The sequence below is a fragment of the Gekko japonicus genome, unplaced genomic scaffold (assembly GCF_001447785.1).
Source record: "Gekko japonicus isolate JY-2015 unplaced genomic scaffold, Gekko_japonicus_V1.1 scaffold56, whole genome shotgun sequence".
Taxonomy (NCBI): domain Eukaryota; kingdom Metazoa; phylum Chordata; class Lepidosauria; order Squamata; family Gekkonidae; genus Gekko; species Gekko japonicus.
This window is the reverse complement of record NW_015169779.1, coordinates 607,832-632,729: the sequence shown is the minus strand read 5'-3', so window position 1 is coordinate 632,729 and position 24,898 is coordinate 607,832. Positions and strand designations below refer to the sequence as shown.

The 24,898-nt window shown below is 47.7% G+C and overlaps 1 protein-coding gene across 1 annotated transcript in view; it reads left to right on the top strand.

Annotated features, from left to right (window-relative positions):
- Nucleotides 1–24,898, top strand: part of PPARGC1A (peroxisome proliferator-activated receptor gamma, coactivator 1 alpha) — a 173,255-nt gene that overhangs the window by 15,343 nt on the left and 133,014 nt on the right. The gene's annotated exons all lie outside the window — the stretch shown is intronic.

The following is a 24,898-nucleotide window of genomic DNA, read 5'->3' as shown; positions in this document are numbered from 1 at the left end:
GTGATGGAGTTGGGCTGGAATGTGGCGGATGGCCGGGTATTGCTTGGCTTGCGGCAGAATCTGGAGTTGCCTGACATTTCAGATGCTGAAGGGACTCTTGGTGTGGGATCCAAGCAGTTTTCTGTTGATGGCGAAAGGGGGAAGCGGTCCCCTTTGGCTCCCCAAAAGGCTATGCGGAGGATCACGGGGCCTGCGTGGACAAAAGTCTTGTGAGACGGGGACTGTAATAGCCACCGCGTTAAGCACATGTGATACGGCTGTAATGGAGTGAAAAAGCTGGCTGGATCTAACAGTGTGACAAAACTAGTTTTACTGGTTAGACCAATAAAATACTTGTCAGTTGGCAACTCAAAAGTGGAATGGTGCTCAGGAATTTTCCACCTGCAATTTGAATACTTTTTTTAAAAGGAGAGCGTGGCAGTAAAGCGTGATCCAGGGCAATCTTTATAATAAGCAGCAACTGATTACCGTTTATTAAACAAGCCGCCCAGCTTTTAACCAGGATTGTCCTATATTATTTCGTGGAAATTGGAGTGCAGTATTGGAAACGAGGGCTTAGTTTTTCTTTAGTCAAAGGACCAAAGAGCAAAGAAGATAACTTGCCCTGTGGGTTAATACTGAGGCATTGTGAAAGTTTACAAAGTAAATTACCCAAACTGGTTTAAACGAGTTTTCTGGGCACAAAGGATCCCAAAGAGAAGAACAAGGAAATCCAGTTTTTGGCGATCAAGGAGGCATTTTCCCAGTTGCTCTTTCTTTTTGGTGGGGGGGGGGGGAGATATGTGTGTATAACTGAATTCAGACACAGGGTTTTGTTTTTTTAAATGTGTAAATACATCTGTGATGGAAAGTTCCTTCCTCGTCAAAGACTATAGAATGCATAAAATAAGGTGCAGGAGGAAGATCTGCAGTAATTGTGAAATCTTAATTTTAAAATGTATGGGTCCCCCCCCCCCTTTACGTTTCATAGTACTTATCTTTGCCTTTGTAAAATGAGGTTTGATAGCGTTTCTCTCCTGTGTCCTTTACACAAATCGATGGTAGAGAGGAGAGGAAGCAGCAGAGGAATCAAAACTCTGTGGCCCCAATCCAACTCAGCAGGTCCTCGCGCTTCTCACTTGCTGGATGTGAAAGGTTGGGACTCAGCGTGCATTCGAGCGCACGGCCGAGTCTGGCTTCAGTGCGGCGCTTTTCAAGGAGACACGTTTGCTTTCTGGAGCAACGAGCCGTGTGCAGAAGGCTTTCTAAAATCGTGTGTAGGGTTGGACGACAGACATATCTGTGATACCGTATAAAGCAGTGATGGGAAACCGTGATTATGTTCTTAGGACAAAAGCTCCAGGGAATTTTGTAAAGCTTGTAGGAGTCTAGTTTAGGCATCCCTGGATGGCGACTTGTCAGTGATCCAGGGATGAGGGGAGCCTCCGTGCCCGTAATTCTTAACACCACCTCCACCTTCGGCGTCGCCTTCTTCCCTTCTCTAGCTGCTTTCTGGACGCCAGGTTCCAGGGTACGCTTATTCCAGCCTGTTCTTTTTGCAAGTATTAGCAGGGGCCGCGAGCAAGTAGGGTTGCCAGCTGAGAGATCTCCCGGGATTACAACTGAGCTCCAGGCAACAGAGATCAGTTCCCCTGAAGAAAATGGCTGCTTTGGAAAGTGGCATCATACCCCATTGAAGTCCCTCCCCTCCCCAAACCCCACCCTCCTCAGACGCCACCCGAGAGTTGCCAGGTCGTAAATAATCCGCAGCGGGGGACTCCTGACTTCCTCCGGGAGCGTGTGCGCGAAGCGCGTGCCCCCCGCAAGCACGTCACCCGGAAGTGACTCGGGCGCACCAGGGACGGGGCTGCGGTCATCCGAGGGAAAACAAAGAGTTTTCCCTCAGATGACCGCGCCCCCGCCCCCGGCGCGCCCGGCGTGGCTGTGCTGACGCCAGGCATGTCCCGTGCTTTGGGGGTGGGGTGCCCCCCGGGGCCCGATCCGCCGGCAGCGGGGAACGTGCATCTTGGGCGGGGGTTTCCCCGGCTCCCAGGGGGACTTGGTACGCCTACTCCACCCACCCCCAAATCTCCAGGTATTCCCCAACCGGACCTGCCAATTTAATAGCAAGCAAATGCCCTCTTGGGCCTGAGGTCAAATGTCTCTGGCCTTTGCTTGTTCCTGTTTCTATGGTAATTTATTTATTTATTTACTATCAAATTTGTACCCCGCCCTCCCTGCAAAGCAGGCTCAGGGCGGCTTCCAAGAAGACATATATACAACTTAAAAACACAATTATTAGAAACACCACAAATCAACAGGCATAAAGTGCTGGTGGCAATTAAAAGTCACTGAGATGACACATTTTCAGTGGATTTCCATTTCCCAGTGTTCTAAGGTGTTTTCCTGCTCGTAGTTTCCTTAATGCAACAACTCGCTGGTGGCTCATGGGCCAGGTGCTGCAACAGTCAGGCGGTCCAATGGTGGCAGCCCCTAATTGAATGCCTGGCGGAAGAGCTCCGTCTTACAGGCCCTGCGGAACTGAGAGAGGTCCCGCGGGGTCCTGATCTCCTCCGGGAGCTCATTCCACCAGGTAGGGGCCGCCACCGAAAAGGCCCCGGCCCTAGTGGCAGCTAGCCTGGCCTCCCTCGGTAATGCTATTTTGAAATATGCCCCCGTGATGCATGATGGTCAGGTGTGATGGGTTCTAAGTGTTCGGAAACTGCAAGGCCTGAGCAAGAACTTGCATAGGTTACAGCTGGGCCTGAGTTTATCCCACGTCACCCAAGCTGTGTTACGTGTAGGTCTCGGAACCTGCATTGGAAACTGTATGAAGGTTCTGGATTGGCTGGACTTGGAAGAAATACCAGGAGTCCCACATTTTTTTCCTTTTTTTCTTGTGCTCATCTGGAGAGTTCTGCAGTTCATAGTCTGTCTCTAGGCTTAATCTCAGGTGATACCAGTACCTAGACTTGCCCGATCTCCTGGAGACCAGTTGTGAACAGTGGGTTACCCACTGTTGTTGGCACCTGGATGTTGGCAACCCACCTGGATGTTGGCAACTCTAACTGTTTCTCCATGTGCAATAGTCTCTGGCGAGTGATGGATTCACACACACCATCTTCCACCTGCAGTGGGGAATGTGAGAACAGACACAAACATTTCTAAGGCGAGGGCTCTCCGTTTGGGTTAGCTAAGCATTCTGGGTTTCCTCGGGCTACACCCAAGTCGTATTGGGCGGCATCTAGTTGTAAGTCAGAGTTTATGTCTCACAGAATGCGAAACGGTCAGCATTTTGTCAATTTGAGTGCTTCAACTTCTACTGAAATAGTTTGGCAGAGGAGAGTGGCGTTGTGGGGAAAATCCTGGGCTTTGATTCGGGAGATCGAGAATCAAACTCCCATTCAGGTGTGAATCTTCCTGAGTGATTTTATCCATTCCCTCTCAGCCTACCCTACAAGGGTGTCACCTTCCGGGAGGAAAAAAAAATGTCCTGACCCTTAAATTGACATGTTATTTACCAGGTGATGTTATTTACCTCCGTGCCATGAAAAGCTTCAGCCGGCCACCTGTCCACATGAAGCGTCTATTAAAGGCACAGGCTATTTTTCTTCTGTTGGCACCCCTGCCGCCCTACCTCACAGGGTTGTCGCGATGTTAATGGGATAATCCCCAGGATGACCACGTCAGACTCCTTAGCTGGAGGGTAATAGAGAACTGAGAACGGCGAGAGCTGGATAATATTTGAATAATGAATGCATTTAAAAGATTGACTGGCTGCTATAGTTAGTGCTGCATTTGCATTTTGTGAAGTTGTGAACTTGTCAAATCTAATTTCATTCCAGGGATTTTGTTGTGTTGTGACCTCCTCTTTTTAATGTCTTCACTAGGCATGACGTTTCTAATAACCTAGCCGACAGACACTGCAGATGGTGCATAAGGGCAAAGTAGACATGACAGGGGGTCGCGGAAGCTCCATCAACAGTCTGTATAAAAGTAAATTGTGTCCAGGCGTGCAGCCGTAATGTGGATCAGGGCCAGATGGGAAGGAAAAGAGGGAACAAACATTTCCAGCCTCTGTTGGTTTTGCGAACTGAAATCCGTTCCCGGTAGATCACTGTAAGAACGTAAGAATTTTAAGAGAAGCCAGTGTTGGATCAGGCCATTGGCCCATCCAGTCGAACACTCTGTGTCACACAGTGGCCAAAAATACCAGGTACCATCAGGAGGCCCAGCAGTGGGGCCAGGACATTAGAAGCCCTCCCACTGTGGACCCCCCCAAGCACCAAGATGACAGAGCATCACTTGCTCCAGAGTCCCTATCTATACCTTGTGGCTAATAGCCACTGATGGACCTCTGCTCCATATGCTTATCTAATTCACTTTTGAAGCCGTCCGTGCTTGTAGCCACCGCCACCTCCTGTGGCAGTGAATTCCATGTGTAAATCACTCTTTGGGTGGAGAAGGACTTCCTTTTATCTGTTCTAACCCGACCGCTCAGCAATTTCATGGCGTCCCACGAGTTCTTGTATTCTGAGAAAGGGAGAAAAGCACTTCTTTCTCTACCTGCTCTATCCCACGCACAATCTTAGAAACCTCAATCATGTCACCCCTCCAAGCTAAAGAGCCCCAAGCGCTTTCACCTTTCTTCACAGGGAAGGTGCTCCAACCCTTTCTGCACTTTTCCAAATGCTCTAATATCCTCTTTGAGGTGTGGTGACCAGAACTGTCTGTGATAGCAAAATAAAACTGGACTCCAGGGGGGCGGCCAACCTCCAGGTGTGGATGACGATATTGCGGCATCACAACAGGTCTCCCAGAGATCAGTTCCCCTGGAGGAAACGGTTCCTTGAGAGAGCAGGCTCTATGGCATCGCATCCCCAAAGGGACTCCTCCCCAAATGTTACCCTTCCCAGGCCCCACCCCCAAATCTCTGGGAATTTCCCAACCTAGAATTGGCAACTGTAGCCAGTTGAACCTTAAAGAGTCCCAGCAATTGTTTGTTTGAGCCAAGGCTCTCTCCTCCTGAAAGCAGAATAAGGTCTGTGGGTCATCAAGAAGAAGAAGAAGAAGAGATCGGATTTATACCCCACCCTTCACTTGGAGTCTCAGAGCGGCTTACAAACTCCTTTCCCTTCCCCTCCCCACAACAGACACCCTGTGAGGTGGGTGGGGCTGAGAGAACTCTGACACAAACTGCTCTTTTTCAAGGACAGCTGTGCCAGAGCTTGTGACTGACCCAAGGTCACATCAGCAGGTGCAAGTGGAGGAGTGGGGAATCAAACCCGATTCTCCTAGATTAGAGTCCGCGCACTTAACCACTACACCAAACTGGCTCTACACCAAAATGGCTTTAAGGTGGCACTGGGCTCCCGTGTCAGCTGAAGCCCAGCCATTCCAAAGTGCTGTTTGGTGCCGTGGTTAAGAGCGGCGGACTCTAATCTGGAAGAACCGGGTTTGATTCCCCACTCTTCCACATGTAGCCAGCTGGGTGACCTTGGGTCAGCCACAGTTCGCTCAGAGCTGTTCTCTCAAGAGCAGTTCTCTCAGAGCTCTCTCTGCTCCACCTACTTCATGGGATATCTTTTTGGGGAGAGGAAGGGAAAGGAGTTTGTAAGCCGCTCTGAGACACCTTCGGGTAGTGAAGGGCAGGGTATAAATCCAATCTCCTCCTCCTCCTCTTCTTCCACCTTCCAAAGTAGCCATTTTCTCCAGGGGAACTGATCTTGGTCACCTGGAGATCAGTTGTAATAGCAGGAGATCTCCTGGTGTCAGCTGGAGGTTGGCAACCTTAAGTGGCACGTTTAGTATGTAGGGGAGGGAGTTTCCGCTGGCAAAACAGCACAGAGGCAAAGGGTTTACCCCCCCTTCCCCCAAAGGCATCACCTGGCACACTGCTGCTTCAGAAGAACTACAGGGGTCCCACGGGGTCCTGCAAAGCAGCACTGGCTCCCTCCAAAGCAAAAAGCACGTCCCCATGGACCCCCCCCCCAGCTCCTTCTTGCCTACCGGCTACAAAGCTTGGGAACGGGGATGGGATAGAAGGCCCTGGTTCACCTCCCCACAGACTTTACCATGGAAGCCTCGTGGGGGAACCTGTGGCCCCTCGCACACTTTCGCCCTCGTCTTCCTCAAAGTGTGGTATCAAATGAAGGCTGCGGTAAGCGGCTTGAGGTCTCCACTGGAGAGAAAAGTGAGGTATACGGGTCTAAATAAGTAACTATCAAGATGGGCCACCGTGTTAGTCTGTCTGTAGCCGTAGAAGAGAGCAACAGTCCAGGAGTACCTTCAGGGCTAACAACATTTGTGGCAGGGGAGGCGCTTTCGTGGGTATCTGAAGCAGTGAGCAGTGACCCATGAAAGCTCCTAACCCGCCCCGCATGCTAACAACATTTGTGGCAGGGGAGGCGCTTTCGTGGGTATCTGAAGCAGTGAGCAGTGACCCATGAAAGCTCCTACCCTGCAAATGTTGTTAGTCTTGAAGGTGCTCCTGGACTCTTGGGCCCTTTACGCCCTCTCCTTTTAATCCATGTTCACCGCGGTCTCCTCCAAGCAATTCTGCACTAAAATTGAATTCAGCCTTATTTTTAATCCAGTCCCCCCCCCCATTCTGCACTAATATCGACTTAAACCTTCTTTTTATTCCGGGTTTCCCGCCCATTCTTCATCACATTCCCTCACTTCAGTGGGTTAGCCCAGTTTCAGCCTGCTGTTGCCCCAGTGTCAGGACCCACAGCTAAACAGCGAAGTATACGCTTCCAGGAAGGTTTTACTTTTATTGAAAAGCCATAGATGCGATAACATGAACACTGTTAGGAATGGCGAGATACCTGTGCGCATAATAGGATATAGGGCATTCGCATGCGCTCCCCTCCCCAGCAATCACCAATTAGGTGTGCTCCCGCGCGGGGGATACTGTTAGACTTTCTAACGGTTGCGAAGCTGGGAACGGAGAAGCTCCCATGGACGATAGACACCGCATACTCCACCAGTACAACATCAAAGATGAGCGTTACAGGTCTGAAGCAATTAAGTGCATGGGAAGGAATGCAAAGCAATTAGAAAACATCTCCACACTCATGGCAGCGTAGCCCAGGTTATTTGGATGCTGTTTTGCCCTGGACCCAGATTGCCTCGACTCGGACACTGAGACTGATTTCACACAAGAGCTGCGCCGCGATCGCACCTCCCTTTGCCCCTCTTCTATCAGTCAGTTTCCCACTGGAAGCCACGGGGCCGCATTTTGACCCACAGCTTTGCCCGATTTTCCCCGCGGTTTTGCGATCCTGTTTTTTGAGGATCACTAAACTGCGGGGGAAATCGGGCGGAGTCGTGGGTCAAAATGCGGCCCCGTGGCTTCCAGTGGGAAATTGACCAATAAAAGCGGGGCAAAGGGAGGTGCGACCGCGGCACAGCTCTTGTGTGAAATCTGTCTGAGAAACTCCGGAGTGGCAGGCAAATGCGGAAGGGACCTTGTTCTTTTCTATCTGAAGGAGTGAGCAGTGACTCACGAAATCTCCTACCCTGCCACAAATGTTGTTAGTCTTCGAGGTGCTACTGGACTCTTTCTGTTTTCTAAATAAGTAGCGGTTATTGATCGTTAAAGCTCTATATGGCTTGCGACCAGCATTCCTGATGGATCACCTACTCTCATATCAACCTACCTGATAGCTCGGACCATCGTCAGAAGCCCTGCTTTGAGTGGATGGCACATAGTCCCTGACAAGGCCATTCTGTTTGCACTCTTAGGACCTAAACTGCAAGACGCATAATATTTCCAGGTCATACAACATCTTCTGACACGCCAGATATATTTGTGGCCCCAAATAGAAACTTTTTGGTGTGTCATTCAATTCCATATTGGAACATTCCACTTTTGGTCCTATTTTATTTCTTTATTTTTTATTTATTGCTAATTGCCTTACATGTGTTTACAGGGACTCTGTTGCTTGTTATATTTTGTACCATTTGACCTCTGAAGAAGGCCCTTGTGAGTCAAAACGCATCAGGTCATACATACTGTTCTCTTTTGTGTGCATTTGTAACTTTGTACATTTTATGAGGCTTTATTTGGGCCCCTACTAGGTTTTTATATGTCTTTGTAACGAACACTATTTTGTATACTTATTATGTTTTTAACTTTTGGCCCTCTGTTAGTTTTCTAAACTTCCTCAGGAGGTTTGTGCATTGTTGGTTTAGATTCCCCCCCCTCTTTTTTTTGGGTGTCCTGTTCAGTCTTGGCAATGAAACGATGGAATCCTCTCCCCAGGGAAAATAGTCTGACCCCCTCTAGCGTTATCTTCTACCGGCGAGTGAACACTTCTGTTTTCTTTGGTCACTGATCCTCCTTCCTGTTTAGGTGTTCGGTTTAATCATCGTTTTAATTATTATATACGTATTTTAAAGCCAGTTGTAATGTTTTTGGTTGTACGCTGCCTTGGGGCCCTAAGTTGTATCGAAGGGCGACACAAAAAGTATATATTCCCACTACTTGTTCTACGGCTGCCAATTATTTGATCACTATGAAAAACCCTAAAGGTAGACGTTTAATTTTATTAGCAAGATGCAATTTGCTTTCAGCTGCCAAATATACTGAAAGGTTTAAAACCATTCCCTGGATGGGAAGAAAGTGTTCTTGCACTTCTGGAACAATAGAAGCTGTCTCACACATGTTGTTACAATGCCCTGTGTTTGTTAAAGCCAGGCGGGATATATTGGGAGCTTTTGTTATTCTGACGTTCAGTGTTCTAGTCATTATATTATCTTGAAATTGTTGTTTTCTAATGATATGGACTGGTTGCAATCTGTTGATGGATTTTTTGAACATTTAATGATTGATTCCCCCCCCTTCTGAATCTTACCAACCTATGGTTGAAGGGATGGGAACTAACTAAACATATGGAGCAGAGGTCCATCAGTGGCTTTTAGCCACAAGTTATATATGGAACGCTATGTTTGGGGCAGTAATGCTCTGTATTCTGGGTGTTTGGGGGGGAATAGTGTTCTGGAGTTCTGGCCCCACTGGTGGGACCTTGTGATGGCACCTGGGTTTTGGTCACTGTGTGACACAGAGTGTTGAACTGGATGGGCCATTGGCCTGATCCAACATGGCTTCTGTTATGTTATGGGAGGCATTCCAGGGGTGGGCAGGAACATTGTGCACCACACTGACGTCACCCGGAAGTGATGTCATTTTTTCAGCAACGCTCTGGTTTTTGGGCAAAACTCTATGGTGAATTCATCCTCAAACCATCGAGTTTTGCCCCAAAACCAGAGCATCCCTGATGTGATGATGTCACTTCCTGGTGATGTCATCGTATAAGGGACATCACATGGCAATGTCCCTCTTTAGGGGCGGGGTTTCCCCTGCTGGCCAGCTGGTCCATGGCGGAGAGAAACCCCCAAAATCGGGGGATCTCCCGCCCAGAGATGGGGACTGGCAACCTTAGTCAAAAGGTTGCCCTTCTCCTGAGCAGGCCCGAGGGCCTTGGGATTGCCTTTCCAGTAAATATGCTTACAGTTTCTTTAATAATTAAGGGTCTGGCTACAAAACCGTTTTCCCCGCTGAGAAGGGAACAGTTCAGAATGTATCTGTATGGATGTCACAGTTGTATAGCGGAAGCTGAGTAACTGGTATTGATGTGACACGCTCCGCTTGGAAAGAGATTGATAGAGAACCCGAGCCACAAAGTTGGTCTTTGAGTACCTCGTTGCTGAATTTATTGCCCCCGTGTTCTTTCAAATTAAGACTTAATGAACACTTGTATTAGAGATGCTGATACACGTAGTAGCCACACAAGCTCATGTCCAGGGGTGTGGGTTCATGAGTGCATATATAACATCCAAGCTGCACAATCAGTAGATTTGCATAATGTATCGGTCATGTGTGTGTGTGCTATTTTAATAATATTGCAAGTGGAAGAAAAATATCGCTAGTCGAAGAAATTGAGGGCTGGAATGCTCCATATATACATCCATATACACAAACCTCCCTGCACAGAAGGTAATGTTTTGGAGGGGAAGGATGTTAGATTAGATATTTTTAAAAAGAAAAGTCATTAGATTATTTGAGTTCTCATATATGTGCCAACAATCAATTGTTCTCGTTATTGTTTTAACCGTAGGCTGCTGCAACTTAAGTGTAAGCAGTCAACATCTGTCTAGCAAAACATCCTGTACCTATCCATCATTTTTAAAAAAACCCTACACAGTTATAGCAATAGAAAAGGCAAGCATCCAGTAGCACCTTAAAGACTAACAAAATTTGTGGCAGAGTCTGAGCTTTCATGAGTCACTGCTCAATTTTTCATATACCGCTAAAATGTGAGTCCACCTGTCCTTATGTCTTGGAGAGGGGAGTAAATTCAGATGGCGAACGACAATAGCGGGTAAATGACAATAGTAGGTAAATGACAGGTTTGCTATTGCCATTCGGCACTTGAAATCACTCCACTCTCCAAGATGTGAGGACAGATGGACTCACATCCTAGCCGTCTCTGGAGAAGTGAGCAGTGACTCACAAAAGCTCTTAGCCTTTAAGGCACTATTGGACACTTGCTCTTTTCTGCCGCTACAGACAGACTAACGTGGCTACCTGTCTTGACTATCTACACAATTGTAGAAGGCAACAGACAACGAAATACTGGGGAAAAAATGCAAATTGTCCCAAATCCAAACATGTCATTGTAAGCTGCCAAATAAACTTTGATGGGCAGTCGAGCTGTCCCTGGCTTCTGTCGATAGTGAAATTTTGCAGAAAGTGCCAGAGGACGCCTTACATCTTATTTTGACTAAAACCAGCAGGAACTCATTAGCATCATAGGCCATACCCAACAGCAGGAACCTATTAGCATATTAGGCCACACCCATGACAGCACAGCTCATTAGCATATTAGGCCACACCCCCGTGTTACCAGAAGTGTGGTCATCCAGCCACACCCAGCTTTTGCTTCTTATTCTGTTTACCTTCTTTGTTGTCAAAACCCAGGGCTTTTTTTGTAGCAGGAACTCCTTTGCATGTTAGGCCACACACCCCTAATGTAGCCAATCCTAATGAGTTCCTGCTGTTGGGTGTGGCCTATTATGCTAATGAGTGCTGGACATGGTCAACTTTGGGAGCCAGCCGGAACTCCGTTCCTGTGCGTTCCTGCCCAAAAATAGCCCTGACTAAAACAAACGCCTTTGCGTTTTTATTACCTTCGTGGAGTGGGGAGAGGTGGGGCTCAGATCATGTGCATCTGCCCTGGCAACTCATCAGCATCAGTTTCTCCAAGAGTCGGGGGAAACAGGGTGGTCTTTCTGTAGCCAGTTGCTTCAGGGCCTCGAAATCTGGTGCAGCAGCGTTGGAGGGGGAAAGGACCCCGCCGTTCCCTTGAAATACACGAGGGAAACGTGTGCGGCTTCTAGGACAGGAAGTGGGATTTGCTTCTCTCTAACTGCTTCCCATATTGTTGATTTGGAGGGCCGTTTCTCAGCTCTGTTTCTCTTCCTTATGACTACTGGGGGGGGGGTGAGCTCAGTTTCTCTGACTTTTACCTCCTGGGGGCTCCTGAGGGACATTTTGGTTGTGGCTGGAGATCTCCTGGGATTATAACTGATCTCCAGACTATAGAGATCAGTTCATTTGGAGAAAAATGGCCTCTTTGGAAGGTGGGCTGTGTGGCATTCTACCGCCTCGAAGTCCCCCCTTCCCCGAAGCGTGCTTCACCCGCATCAAGCGCTGCTCCGCGCTCACTCTTCTCTTTGGCCCGATGGTACGTGTCAATTTCACACAAGCTGCTGCGTGGCTGCATTTTGCCCCGCAGCTTCGTGCGATTTTCCCCGCGTCTACGCGGGGAAAATTGCACGAAGCTGCGGGGCAAAATGCGGCTGTGCAGCAGCTTGTGTGAAATTGACACGTACCATCGGGGCAAAAGGGAGGAGTGAGCGCGGAACAGCGCTTGTGGGAAATCACCCTATGTGTACCGGGACCAGTGTTTGTCGGTGTAGGAATGTGTAAGCTTTAAAGTAATGCCAAGCATCGTTACCTTCTGAAAATAGCAGAGGATGTATTTCTGCTGGTCAAATGAATAGTTCAGTGTAGATCGTGAAGCGGGGGGGAGTGACCATGGGACTCGGTGCAAAAAATTAAACCTGTGGGGGATTCCTTGGAGGATTGCTTCAAAATTCAACAGCCAGATCCTAATTCTGTTTGGAAATCATTTGGCTTGGCTTCATTAACACTTCCTTCGCAGTAAATACCCAGATTGTTGCAGGGGGGAAAAATGTTAACTTTGAAATGCTATTTATCTGTACCCCTTTTGGCTGGCCACAGAAGAAGGTGGGCAAAAGGTCTGGTGGAGAAATGGGGTTAGAAGTGTGTAGGCCTTTCCCTGCCTTGACACTCTTAAAGGGCAGGGTTATGATCTAGCAACCCTGAAGCCAATTTAAAATGCAATTGGCTTTTCTACATCATTACCACCTGGACTAAGTAATCGCTAACCAGCAGAGCAAAACGATCACATTTGGCATGTCAAATGGATGATCAGATTTGGCTGGGGTTGTAGCTTTTCGTTTCTAAAATACCGGTTTGTGGATTGGGTCCAAAGGTTGGCGATTGAGGAGCCTGGCTTGTTCAGGGCTCAGGTCAGTAGCAGTGAAAGAGTCACCTCTAAGTTTCCCAGCTTTTCAGATTCCCCTGAGCCTTCACTCGTTGGAAAATATGTGTCTCAGTCATGACTCGCAGTTGTAAAATAATAGATTGCTCGCATGGTTTATTCTTGTCCCACACCTTATAGCTGCCTTCAGTAGAATTCAGAAACAGAAATCAGTGTTTTAGATCTGGGGTACCTAAACTTTTTGAGCTTGTACCTTTGGGATTCTGACATAGGGTGGTGGGGACCACCACAAAATGGCTGCCTTGGGAGGTGGGGCCAGGCCCAAAACGCCAGGGAGTGATGTCATGCATCGGCTCAGTGCAACTCTTCAGCATTTCAGAAAGAAGCTCTGTCAAAACGAACATATTGTTAAAAAATATTTTCTTGCATACACACAACTTGCTTTTGATGAAGATCCTTGCGCTGTGGTGTAAGTGGCTTTGAACCAATTTTTTTTAAAAATCTGCGCAGCCGGTCAGATCTTAAGTATTTATTTTTGTTTACAGCATTTGTAGTCCCCCCCTCTCTACCCTTATGGTCACCAAGGCCCCTTGCCAAACTTATTTACTTTAATGATACTGCTCTTACAGCCAGTTCAGCTCTGAACAGTGTCACACTAAGGCTGCGGTAACACACACTAAGTAATCCACTTTCAGAACACTTTCCAACTAGATTTTACTGTGTGAACTGGCAAAATCCAGTTGGAAAGTGAATCGAAAGTGGATTATTTAGTGTGTGTGACCGCAGACTATGATTAAAAATCCCAAACTTATTTAAAACAATTAAAAACAGAGTTAAGATGCATCCCAATTGCTTAGGAAGGATGGTGGATTGTTGGGGGGAATGCCAAATGAAAGAAAGAAGTCTTGATCCACGGGGAGAATGTGTCTGAGGAAGTGTGCATGTGTACGAAAGCTTGTAGCCTGAATAAAAGTTTGTTGGTCTTAAAAGTGCCACCGGACTTGAACTTTATTCTGCTGCTGCAGACCAACATGGCCGCCCACCTGAATCTATCCCCACTGGGAGAAGACAATAACAGAAGGGGCAAGATGGATCTCCTTGGGGAGAGAGTTCCAGAGCTTTGGGGCCATGACTGAAAAGGTCCTCTCTGAGGTGTGCCACCCACCTAATCGCAGAAGGTGGGGACACCTGAAGCAAGGCCTCCAAATATGCCTGTAGGGGCTGGGCAGGTTCATAAGGGATTAGGCAGTCCTTCAGATATGTTGCTGCCAAACTATATAGGACAGGGGTGTCAAACATGCAGCCCGGGGGCCGGATGTGCCCCCCAGAGGGCTTCTATCAGGCCCACAGTGCAACTGGCTGTCTTCTGCTTCTTCTTCCAGTTCATCGTAGGTTTGCAGCTTACAGATACACACCTGAACAGTATACTCAAGACTGCAACAGCACAGACATTTTGATGCAATACTTCAGAGCAAGAGGTGTCAGTTATCAGAAACTGTTAAATAAACAAAATATTGCAAGAGTGCTAATGTTTTAAGAAAGTTTTTATTTTAAGTTAAAAAACTCAGAAACCTTTGTGTTTGTGTCCTTTATAAAGTTTCTGTCTCCGCTACCTGGCATTACATTTTATGACACACATGGCTTAGCCCAACAAGGTCTCATTTATGTCAGATCCGGCCCTCATAACAAATGAGTTCGGCACCCCGATATAGAACTTGGTAGGTCAACACCAGCACCTTGACTTGTGTTCCGAAACAAACTGAAAGCCACAGCCTTCTTTTCTTATGTACAGTCTTTCTACATACAAGGAAATGTTTGGTCTGGATGAGCTGCAGGAAACCCCTGCCTTCATTCTAAAGTGGCCCCATGAAAGCACACTTGGTGTTGAGGCCAAAAATCACGCATCTTATTTCCATGTACAGAACATTCAGGGCAAGGCTTGGGGCTCTTATCCAGATGGGTGGTTACGACTCCAAACACTTTTTGTTAGATGCCCTGTTTCTGTGATAAGGCCCTCCATGGGGTTTTTCTCTTTGGGGTTTTAGCACCGAATGGGGGAAAGACTGGGTCCCCCCTAGAAGCTAAAATGATTCAACTTGTCTTCATGAGAAGACAATAAGGTCAGAAAAAGTGGAAGACCCAAAATGAGATGTGTTGAAAGGAAGGCATGGTTTTCGGTGTGCAAGATCGGGGCAAAGTTGTCAATGATAGGATATTTTGGAGGTCATTAATTCACAGGGTCACCATAATCCAGAAATGACTTGACATAGGGTTGCCAGCCTCCAGGTGGGGCCTAGAGATCTCCCACTTTTACAACTGATCCCCAGCTGACAGAGATCAGCTCCCCTGGAGAAAATGGCTGCTCTGAAGGGTGGATTCCATGACATCGGACCATGCTGAGGCCCCTCCCCTCCCCAAGCCCCACACTCTCCCGGGTCCACCCTCAACGTCTCCAGGTATTTTCCAACCCAGACCTGGCAACCCTAACTTGATGGCACGTACCATACTCATGGTGCCACCAAATCCTGCTTTGCAGTTTGTGCTAGCTGGGGTATGTGTATACATACACAACATGATGTATGTTTAAAATCATAATTTAAACCCAGGTAGCATAGTATCAAGCAGACCTGTACTAATAACTTGGGATACAAGTTCTAAAAATTCATTTTATATTACAAGAGGGGGCTGTGACACTCACAGGCATGATCTGTCCCCCCCTTACCCACTGAGCCCCTCCTTACCCCAGTAATCCCACCCCTCCCCCATCATGGAGAGTGGCGTGGCTCCGGGTCTTCACAGCTGCCTCTAGGCCCGAAGTTGCTCCTGGATGCTGCTGCCACCAGGCCTGGAGTGGCTCTAGGCCCCTGTGGCCATCATAGCATGACAGAAGAGGTGAGCCTGGTTGTCTGCACACACACAGCCAATGGTATCCCCCCCCCATTTTTTTGTCCGTTTCAGATTTTTTTTGCAAACCTGGGAATTCTGCAAGTTTGCAGAAACATCTCTTTACTGTCCGCGTGGCCCCAATCTGCGAATTTAGATACCCACAGATTAGCCCACACTCGGTTGTTAGAGATACAGATACATCAAAAGTTCTGTGTTCTTCTTGGAAGGACTAAAGATCCATTGGCTTTCATCTCTAAAAAGAGAAAAGTGCTCATCTGCTTTTTGGGAGTAAGTCCAATCAAAGAGAATGGATTTCCACAGAAATATTTTTGAGGGGAATAGTGGAAGTTAGTAAGAAATGACAAAAAGCAATCTGCAAGTGTAATGTTGAAGAACATGGTGTACTCATTTTTCCTATTAAGAAAACTCTTCTTGGATGTCTCCTGGTCTTTTAAAAGACGGAGTCAAGGTTTTAGTTACTCTGCTGTTACGATGACAGAGAATTGTTGTGTATGTGTGCGTGTGTGCATACATCTCAGTACAAGGTACTTTCAGGACTGGGGTGTGCGTAAGATATTTAGAGAGCAAGATCTAAGCGCCTGTGTTTCTCTCTGGGCTGCTGAAGAAACGGAGTGGCCAAGGATTCACAATGGAAGCATGCCTAGTGCATCGTTCTTGGCAAAGGGGAAATGTGCAAAGATAAATGGCCTTGTATCTACTTGGAATGGTTTTTGTACGGCAAAGACTATGGGGGTCCTTTTAGAATCCCTGGGGTAATTTGCACCGCTTCATACCATAAAGCGCCAATATTCTGTTGGGGGCTCTGTTATTCCTGCAAAGTTATTCATTCCATGTTTGCAGCCAGATTGATTAATGAATGACCAAATCTTGCATAAAATGACTTGGCCCGACTTTTAAACAACCCCCAGTGTTTTCTTTGAAAAGTCTTGTGACTGGCGTTAATGGCTTTCCAGGAGTCCGAACCAGCTTTCCAAACTGGTCTCTGCCTGCCTGTATTGGTGGGTTTTTTTTTTTTTAAATTCCACTTCTTAATTTCCCCCAACCTAGTAGCCCAGGACAAATGGTCTAATCTGGTACGATCTCGGTACAGGGGAGGGGGATCGGGTGGTTAGGGGGCGTGTTGGCAGTCACACCCTTGATGGCTGCCATCCCGCAGCGCCAGGTTGGCACAGTTTGTTGCTGCCATCCCTCTGGACACAGCCTGTTGGAAGGTGAGCCATTCGTTGTGGCTAGCACAAAATGCGGAATCCAAGCTCTGAAGGAAAGCCTTACAGCTATTTGCAAAAGTGCTGGGGCTTAGTGAATACTAAATTACATTTAGGAAAATAGTCTAGAGTCACCAGTTATACTTCATTTTTATTCTTGACACAGACACCTAAATCAGAGAACAGTAACATTTCAGAGATTATGGAAGCAGTTTGGGTATGTTCCAGCGCTATAATAGGATCAGAATTTTAAGGCCCTTTTTTATTATTACCAATAGTCACTTAGTTTCTACTGCAGTGTACTTTGTAGGGAATTACAGCTTTTACTAAAAAGATTAAAATGCTATTATGCAAATGATTGCAGTATGTTATTATGTTTACAAATTATCATCCATGGCTCAACACACAAATTAACTAACTATTCTATCTATATTATTAAGGATTTAATAAAGTAAGTGTTGATAAAAAAAAGAAAGGGGTAGGGAGAAGAACTCCGTACAGTTAATAGGAACCGATTGGGATTTAATGCTGGACTTAAAAAACAAACGCACACATTTTGTTTAATGTTCTAGGAGGTCTAGTGGTCAGATGAAGTGCTTCAGGGTGCATAAAGGAATTGAGGCTGGGGTGAATAACACAGCAGAATTCTGGAGGCCTCAGAGAACACAAGAGGCAATGTGGGCCACATGATCGAGTGGGCATCCTGACATAAGTGGGTTACCTTGAACAACTGTGGAACTCTACAAAGCTGGTTATTGAAATTCTAATTACTACATGCTAAATGTTTTATATGTCTTTCTAAACACATCACACATACTTAACAGCTTGCATCCTTCCCAAATGTGCCTTTATAATGGGATTTTTGTAATTGCAAGTGCCTTTTAAAAAAAACTACACAATGTATTGTGGTAGGACAAAGGAGGAGGAGGTTGACTTGAGTCCGAGATGGCTTTTATAGACAACAATGCAAAATTGGTCTGTCTAGCAGTTTGTTAGAGACAATAAAGAAGGAACCTTACTCCAAAAAAACCCCCACAAAAGCACCTAGATAAGAGCCATTGAAATGATTTTACAAACAAATTTAGGCCCCGGTCACACGGGCCACATAATGCGTGGGGGGGGGAGGCGTGGATGTTTGCCTCGGAGCAAAATAAAGCACGGTAGCCCGATCAGATGGTCCCCCGAGTCTTTGCGCTTAGGTTGTTTGCTGGCGATCACACGGCGATGCTGGAGTGTGGCAAAGAAGCGGCGTGGCAAGCATTTTGCGTTTGTGTGCATGCACAGTTCCACGGAGCAGCACTGATTTCAGTTACGTCTTTGTGCGCATGCGCTTATGAAAAACATCCGGTTTGCGATGGGACCGGGACGGGCGCCACATGCCACGAGATACTAGCACTCCCGCGATCAGACGCCCGCCCCTGCCCCGCGTTTTCCGGATACTAGTGCACTTTCCGTGGTAATTTTTTTACTGCGCATCTTTGGCGGGACGCCACGGGTTGGCCACAAGTGTGCTACGATTCCCAGATGTTGCGGTGTGATCGTGCCCCGAAAATCTGCCTGGCATACGTGCCTTTAGTGTGGCAAATCCTCCGTGTGAACGGGGCCTTAATTTGATTTTTTAAAAATTCAATTGTAGTATCTCCTTTAAAATGGTTTACAATGAAACACGAATTCCATACAATAGTGTTAGAATCTCTCAAAAATGAATGCTGACAGTCCATCAGATAAGATTGGGTGATTTACACATAAAGTCAGAAGTAGGATCCGTCGTTCATAAGTAGCCTCAATTTCTTATGCGTCCAATTCATTATTGTGGGCTTCCCACTGGACACAGTTACTTTCATTATTATTATTAATGTAATTTATACCCCGCCCTATCCAACGAGTGGGCTCCGGGCGGCTTACAACACAAGATTCATAAAACGATAAATGCGATAAAACCAATAAAACAGCAGATGACACAGTAAACAATAACAGAAAGGACCCCTGCCTCATGTCAGGTGAATAAATAAACGCTCCCGCGCCCACGTAATGTTATCTAAGCAGCAGGGCACTGGAAAGGGGGCATGAACAGGGAAGGCCAGAATGGCTGAACGTCCATTGAACAAACTAGAAAATCCTTCACTGGTGTTTTCAAGTCCAGGAGATGCTGTCTTGTATTTCACCAGGATCTTACATGGTGATCTGTCTGCATTCTGGTTTTATTTAATTAATTTAAAACATTTAGTAGCTGCCTTTCCACCTCGCGGAACTCAAGGCAGATTACAATAAAGATAAAACAATCATTTTTTTTAAAAAACAAGGAAGACCACCATTTATTATGTACGTAACCCCCTGAGCTTTGCCACATGTTGGGTTCTCAGATTATGAATGCTGGAGAAACACTGGGTTGGATCCAGCCAACATTTTCGCTCAATCTCACCCAATTCCTCTATTTATTACAGCCTCCCATCGCACATAGCTTTTGTCCATGCAGATCCCATGATCTCCAGCTAGTGTTGCCAGGTCCTCCTTGGCCACCGGTGGAGTTTGTGTGGGGGTAGGGTGGCCAGATCCAGGTGGGGAAACTCTTGGAGATTTGGGGATGAAGCCACAGTGGGGTACAATGCCATAGAGTCTATCCTCTAGAGCTTCCATTTTTCTTTAGGGGAACTGATCTCTGTAGTCTGCAGACAAGCGGTAATTCTGTGGGATCCCCCAGGTCCCACCTGGAGACTGCCTTTCCTACCTCCATCGTGGCCTTTTGAGTGGTCGAAGTGGGGACCCCTTCCTCTCATTTCCACCAGGGGAAAGGCTGATGAAATCCAAACCCACTGACTTGTTCCCTGCCACGCTGCTCAGCAAATCTTGAAGCCTTATTCCATCGGCAGAAGGACCGCTTCTATCAAAAGGCGTCTCCGTAGGTGGGAGGAGAGCTTCCAGCTTTGATGAGCAGGGTGGTAGGACGCATCCTTGCTTATGGGAAACTGTGATTCCTACCACCCAACCATATGCATGTTTATCTTCAATGGAACATATGTCTTTCAAGCACGTGTGCATAAGATGTCAGCTTTTGCCTTCAAGTAGGTGGTGGTGGGGGTTTGTGCTCCTGCAGGGGGGGGGGGAGGCAACAAAAACATGTGCCTTGTCTCTAGATCAGGGGTCTTATGTTGTTATATGGGTCCCCAACGTTGTACCCGTGGCACCTTTCCTGGCAACCAGGAAGTGTTTTTAAGAAGTGGGTGGGGCTACGTGGAGCTCCTGTCCAGCGGGACTTCTGATTGGCCGTTGGAGAGCTGGTTGATTGTGCAGATTAAAATAACGTTGTTCCAGTGGCAGCGGCCGCAACAGTGTTGGCTTTATTCTCTCTTTCTCTCTCTCTCTCTCCCTCTCCTTTTCCCCAGTGTTTCCTGTCTGAAATCAAATTATCCCTTCTCCTCCCCCTGCACTTGGGTTTCCCCTGCGTGGCTCCACGTCCTGCGGCAGCCACGCTGTGGTTGCTCCGGCCACCTCGTCTCAGAAGTACCCATGTGCCCACAGGCTCAAAATGGTTGGGGACCCCTGCTCTAGGCAGACAGCTACAGCATGTGCGGTTGTACATCCACCAGTTTTGGATGATGCCCCACATTGTGCGAAGTCTCTGCTCAGTTGCAAATCAGTAGGCCTCATTATCGCAGCCCAGGTGTCCCCTCTAAGCTGAGTTAGTGTGAGCTAGCTCACAGTTTTTTAGCCTCCGGCTCACCCATTTTTTGCCTTAGCTCAGGAAGGATGGCTCCAGAGCAAACTAATCTATGCAGTAGCCAAATCACATAAGAACATAAGAGACGCCAATGTTGGATCAGGCCAAAGGCCCATCCAGTCCAACACTCTGTATCACACAGTGGCCAGAAATACCAGTGCCATCAGGAGGTCCACCAGTGGGGCCAGGACATTAGAAGCCCTCCCCCTGTTGACCCCCCCAAGCACCAAGAAGACAGTGCATCACTTGCCCCAGAGCCCCTATCTATACCTTGTGGCTAATAGCCACTGATGGACCTCTGCTCCATATGCTTATCTAATTCCCTCTTGAAGCCGTCCATGCTTGTAGCCGCCACCCCCTCCTGTGGCCGTGAATTCCATGTGTGAATCACTCTTTGGGTGAAGAAGTGCTTCCTTTTATCCGTTCTAACCCGATCGCTCAGCAATTTCATGGAGTGCCCACGAGTTCTTGTATTGTGAGAAAGGGAGAAAAGTGCCTCTTTCTCTACCTGCTCTACCCCATGCAGAATCTTATAAACCTTATCACTTATAAAACCTATCACTCGCTCGCAACTTGAATGCCAGGAGCTCACAAAGTAGAATTTTTGCTCAGAAGACTCCACAGCTTAGAGGGAGCATTGAGGAAGGAGATGACTTTCAAAGGAGGAACCTTAGTTTTAAATGGAGGGATTCCCCCAACTCTGGTGTGATGAGATAAGGATTCAGATTGTTACGATTTACATCCATCAATCTACTTGGCCGACCCGTAGAAAATTACTATCCCACCCAAAACTTTCTGCTCCCTTAAAGTGACCCTGAGTGTGAATTGCAGTAATTACAGGTTTCGTTGCAGTGACTGGGTGCTGTTGTGTGCTGTACAACACCAAGGTTTACTAAACGCAAGGATGGGCGGAGGATTGTGTCTCCATAAATAGTGTTAAAACTGATAAGGCGGTTGCGTGCAACCTGCATGGCAGGTTGGTCCTCGCATCTCAGCGGATGTGGCCAGGCTGGGAGTTCGCATGCCACAACATTCAGCAACCGTCTGCTGCATCCTCATAGCCAGTCCTGTATGGCTTGGAATCATCTTTGTGTGTAAATTATTTGTTGACTTAGGCAAACGTTTCCCTGTCTTATCTTTTGCGAGGTGTGTTGTTTCGTCATTCTCTTTCCCAACCTGGACAAAACACCTGGTTCCAAATTTGGATCTGTCCTTGCACATCGCTCTCCCCCCCCCCCCAAGTGGAGAGCCATTTTGGTGTAGAGGTTAGGAGCACGGACTCTAATCCGGGAGAACCGGGTTTGATTCCCCACTCCTCCACATGCAGCTTCTGGGTGACCTTGAGTCAGTCAGAAGTTCTCCCAGAACTGTTCTGGAAAGAGCTCTCTCAGCCTTACCTACCTCACAGGGTGTCTGTTGTAGGGTGGGGAAGGGAAAGGTGATTGTAAGCCGCTCTGAGACTTCTCCTCCTCCTCCGCCAAACAGGTTCAAGAGTGCGCCTTTGGCAAGCTTATAGTGTGTGGTACGTATGGACATATCCAGTTATTGGGTGGGAAGATGTGACTAACCTCCCAACCAGTCTTGTTAGCAGGGGTCATTTCCTGCAGGAGTGCACAGGAGCGGCGCTCTGGCAGTAAAGAGCCCAGGGGTTGGGCACATGCAACAAGCCCCACCCCCTGCTCCCAGCAGCCCTCAGTCAGAACAAGAAGCAGCCAGGTAAGTTGCAGAGCCCCCCCACCCCCTCAGTCCAAAACAGTCCAGTGGCACCTTTAAGACCAAGTTTTATTCAGGTACAAGCTCTCCCTCCTCTGCGAGGACAGATCTGCACATCCCCCCCCCCCCAATAGCTAGCAATCCAAAACAGCCCAGTGGAGCCTGAGCAGTGGGTGTTGCCTTCTGACATACTTCCGGTGATGTCAGGGGGTGTGGCATATGCAAATAAGTTATGCTAATGAGTTATGCGAATGAGCTCCTGCACCTCTTTTTCTACAAAATGACCCCTGCTTGTTAGACAGCCATCCCTCCACGCTTGGCAGCACTCTCACTTGTATGGCGTCTCCTGCTTGGTCTTGCGGTAAAGGGGGGGGGGCAAGGAAGCTGCTGCTGCTGCAGGGTGGAGTCTCCCAGGTCCGAGAACTGGCAACATCCAACACTTCCCCCCACCTAACAGGTGACCATAATCTGGAGCAGAAGGGGCAAGTATTTTGCCAGCCATCCAGTAGTCGACCAGACTACTTCAGGGTGATTGCCCAACACCGTCCCTTTAGAGGTGCCAGCCTCTAGGTGGGAACTGTGGATCCCCCATAATTACAGCTCCTCTCCAGGCTACAAAGATCAATTCTCCTGGAGGAAACAGGTGCTCTGGTGGGTGGACTCCGTGGCATTGTGCCTCACTGAGGTCCCTGTCCTCCCCAGGATCCACCCCCAAATCTCCAGGAGCTTCCCAGCCTGGATCTGTCAGAGCTACCCCCCCATCCCCCGCCGGTGGCCCAGGGGCACCGGGCAACCCTGCTTCTCTTAGTGACGGGTTGTGCGGACTGAAGATCCTAGAGCTTTCTAGCATGGGATTGGCTATCTGGGAATCCGCATGTGCTCTCTGCAGTGTTAGTGGGTTGGAGCCCACGGATCTGTCCCCCTAATGGCGGCACCTTCCTACAGCAAGGAAACTTCTCCTCTTGCATCAGGGGAAGGCTCTTTGTGCCGGAGGAAGGTCCCACCATTAGCAGAACTGGATCCATGGAATCCGGCCCATGCTTCCCTGAGCTGAAGGGCCTGTGATTCCCACTTCCAGCTGCAGCCTCTTTGGCTAGTGTTGCCGGCTTTGGCCTGAGAAATACCAGCAGATTTGGGGGTGGGGGCTGAGGAGTGCGGGGTTTGGGGAGGGGAGAAGAAGAAGAGATTGGATTTATACCCCACCCTTCACTTGGGAGTCTCAGAGTGGCTTACAATCTCCTTCGCCTTCCTCTCCCTGCAGCAGACACCCTGTGAGGTAGGCGGGGCTGAGAGAGCACTTTTGAGGACTGCTCTTGAGAGAACAGCTCTGAGAGAACTTGTGACTGACCCAAGGTCACACCAGCAGCTGCATGTGGAGGAGTGGGGAATCAAACCCAGTTCTCCTAGATTAGAGTCCGCGCTCCTAACCCCTACACCAAACTGGCTCTCTCCTAACCACTACAGCGAATTGGAGGGACCTGAGTGGGGTAGAACGCCATCGAGTCCAACCTCCCAAGCAGCTCTTCTCTCCTGGGGAACTGATCTTGGTCTTTAGTATCCCTGGTTTGAGTCCTGCCTGACCGACAGCAAGCCGCCCCGAGCCCATTTGCGGGGAAGGCAGGATAGAAATATAATAAAATAAATTTAAAAAATTAAGAAGGAGAACGAACGTTCATCCACAACAAGAAGGCAGAGCTGAAGTAAAGAGGCGGACAAAATGTCTCGTCCTGTGGGTTAAGACAACCCCCTTGAGGACACCGTGTTCTTGCGAGCCAGATATATAAATACAAGCCAGAGTCAGCTGCCGTACAGGCGGGGGGGGGGGGGGGGGACAAATTCACCTCCCTTCTGATAGGTCGCTGCAAATCCACTTTGGTCACAGGCACCCCACACATCTGTTTTAGTGTGGCGTGGCCTCCACAGGTGGCATTTGGAACTTCACAAGCGCACAGACAAGCCCGGTGACGAATTGCTGCTGCCGGAGTTATTTGGAATGAGTGTACACTGTTTCATATTTATAATGGCGAGTCTTTGTAATATTCACAGTGAATATATAACACAGATCAGTTCAACGAGCGTGAAATTGTATGTTGTCAGGTTGTCACATAAATAGAGCCGTATTCTGTGTTACGATAATATTATACTAAATATTTTCTTTCCATTCGAAACTGTGCGAGAGGGTCATGTAAAAGGAGAGAATCTGTGAGTAACTTCTTTTTTCTTGGATAAGCAGCAAATGCTGTTTTAAAATGGATAATTTCTCAGTGAATACTGCCCTCCCAGCCTTATGTGGAGGGGAGAAAATATTTATTTAGATAAATGCTAATTCGTAAAGTGCTACGTTGGGGGGGAGGGCTCCCTAATGATTTCATTTCCAAAGTATCCGCTTTTTAAAAATTGTTTCTATTTTTGTATTTCGCATGAGTGCTAATTGCTGCTAAATGCTGCGACTTTACCGTGGCATTCTGACCTATCCCATTTAACATTAATTTATAGTAACACCATTACAGAATGATAAAAGACATCACAGCGATGTCTAATTTAAGATTTCTTTTTCTTCCGTGGACTACAGCAACATTACAATATAATTTGTAATGGAACCACAGAGTGCACGTGCAACAGACAGTTCCATTTTATTCTCACAACAACCTCATGAGGTAGGTTAGGAAGAGAGCATGTGACCGGCACAAGGTCATCCAGCAAGCTTCCATAGCAGAGTGGGGATTCGAACCCAGGTCTCGCAGCTCTGAGTCTGGTGCTAGAATCACTGTGCCGCGCTC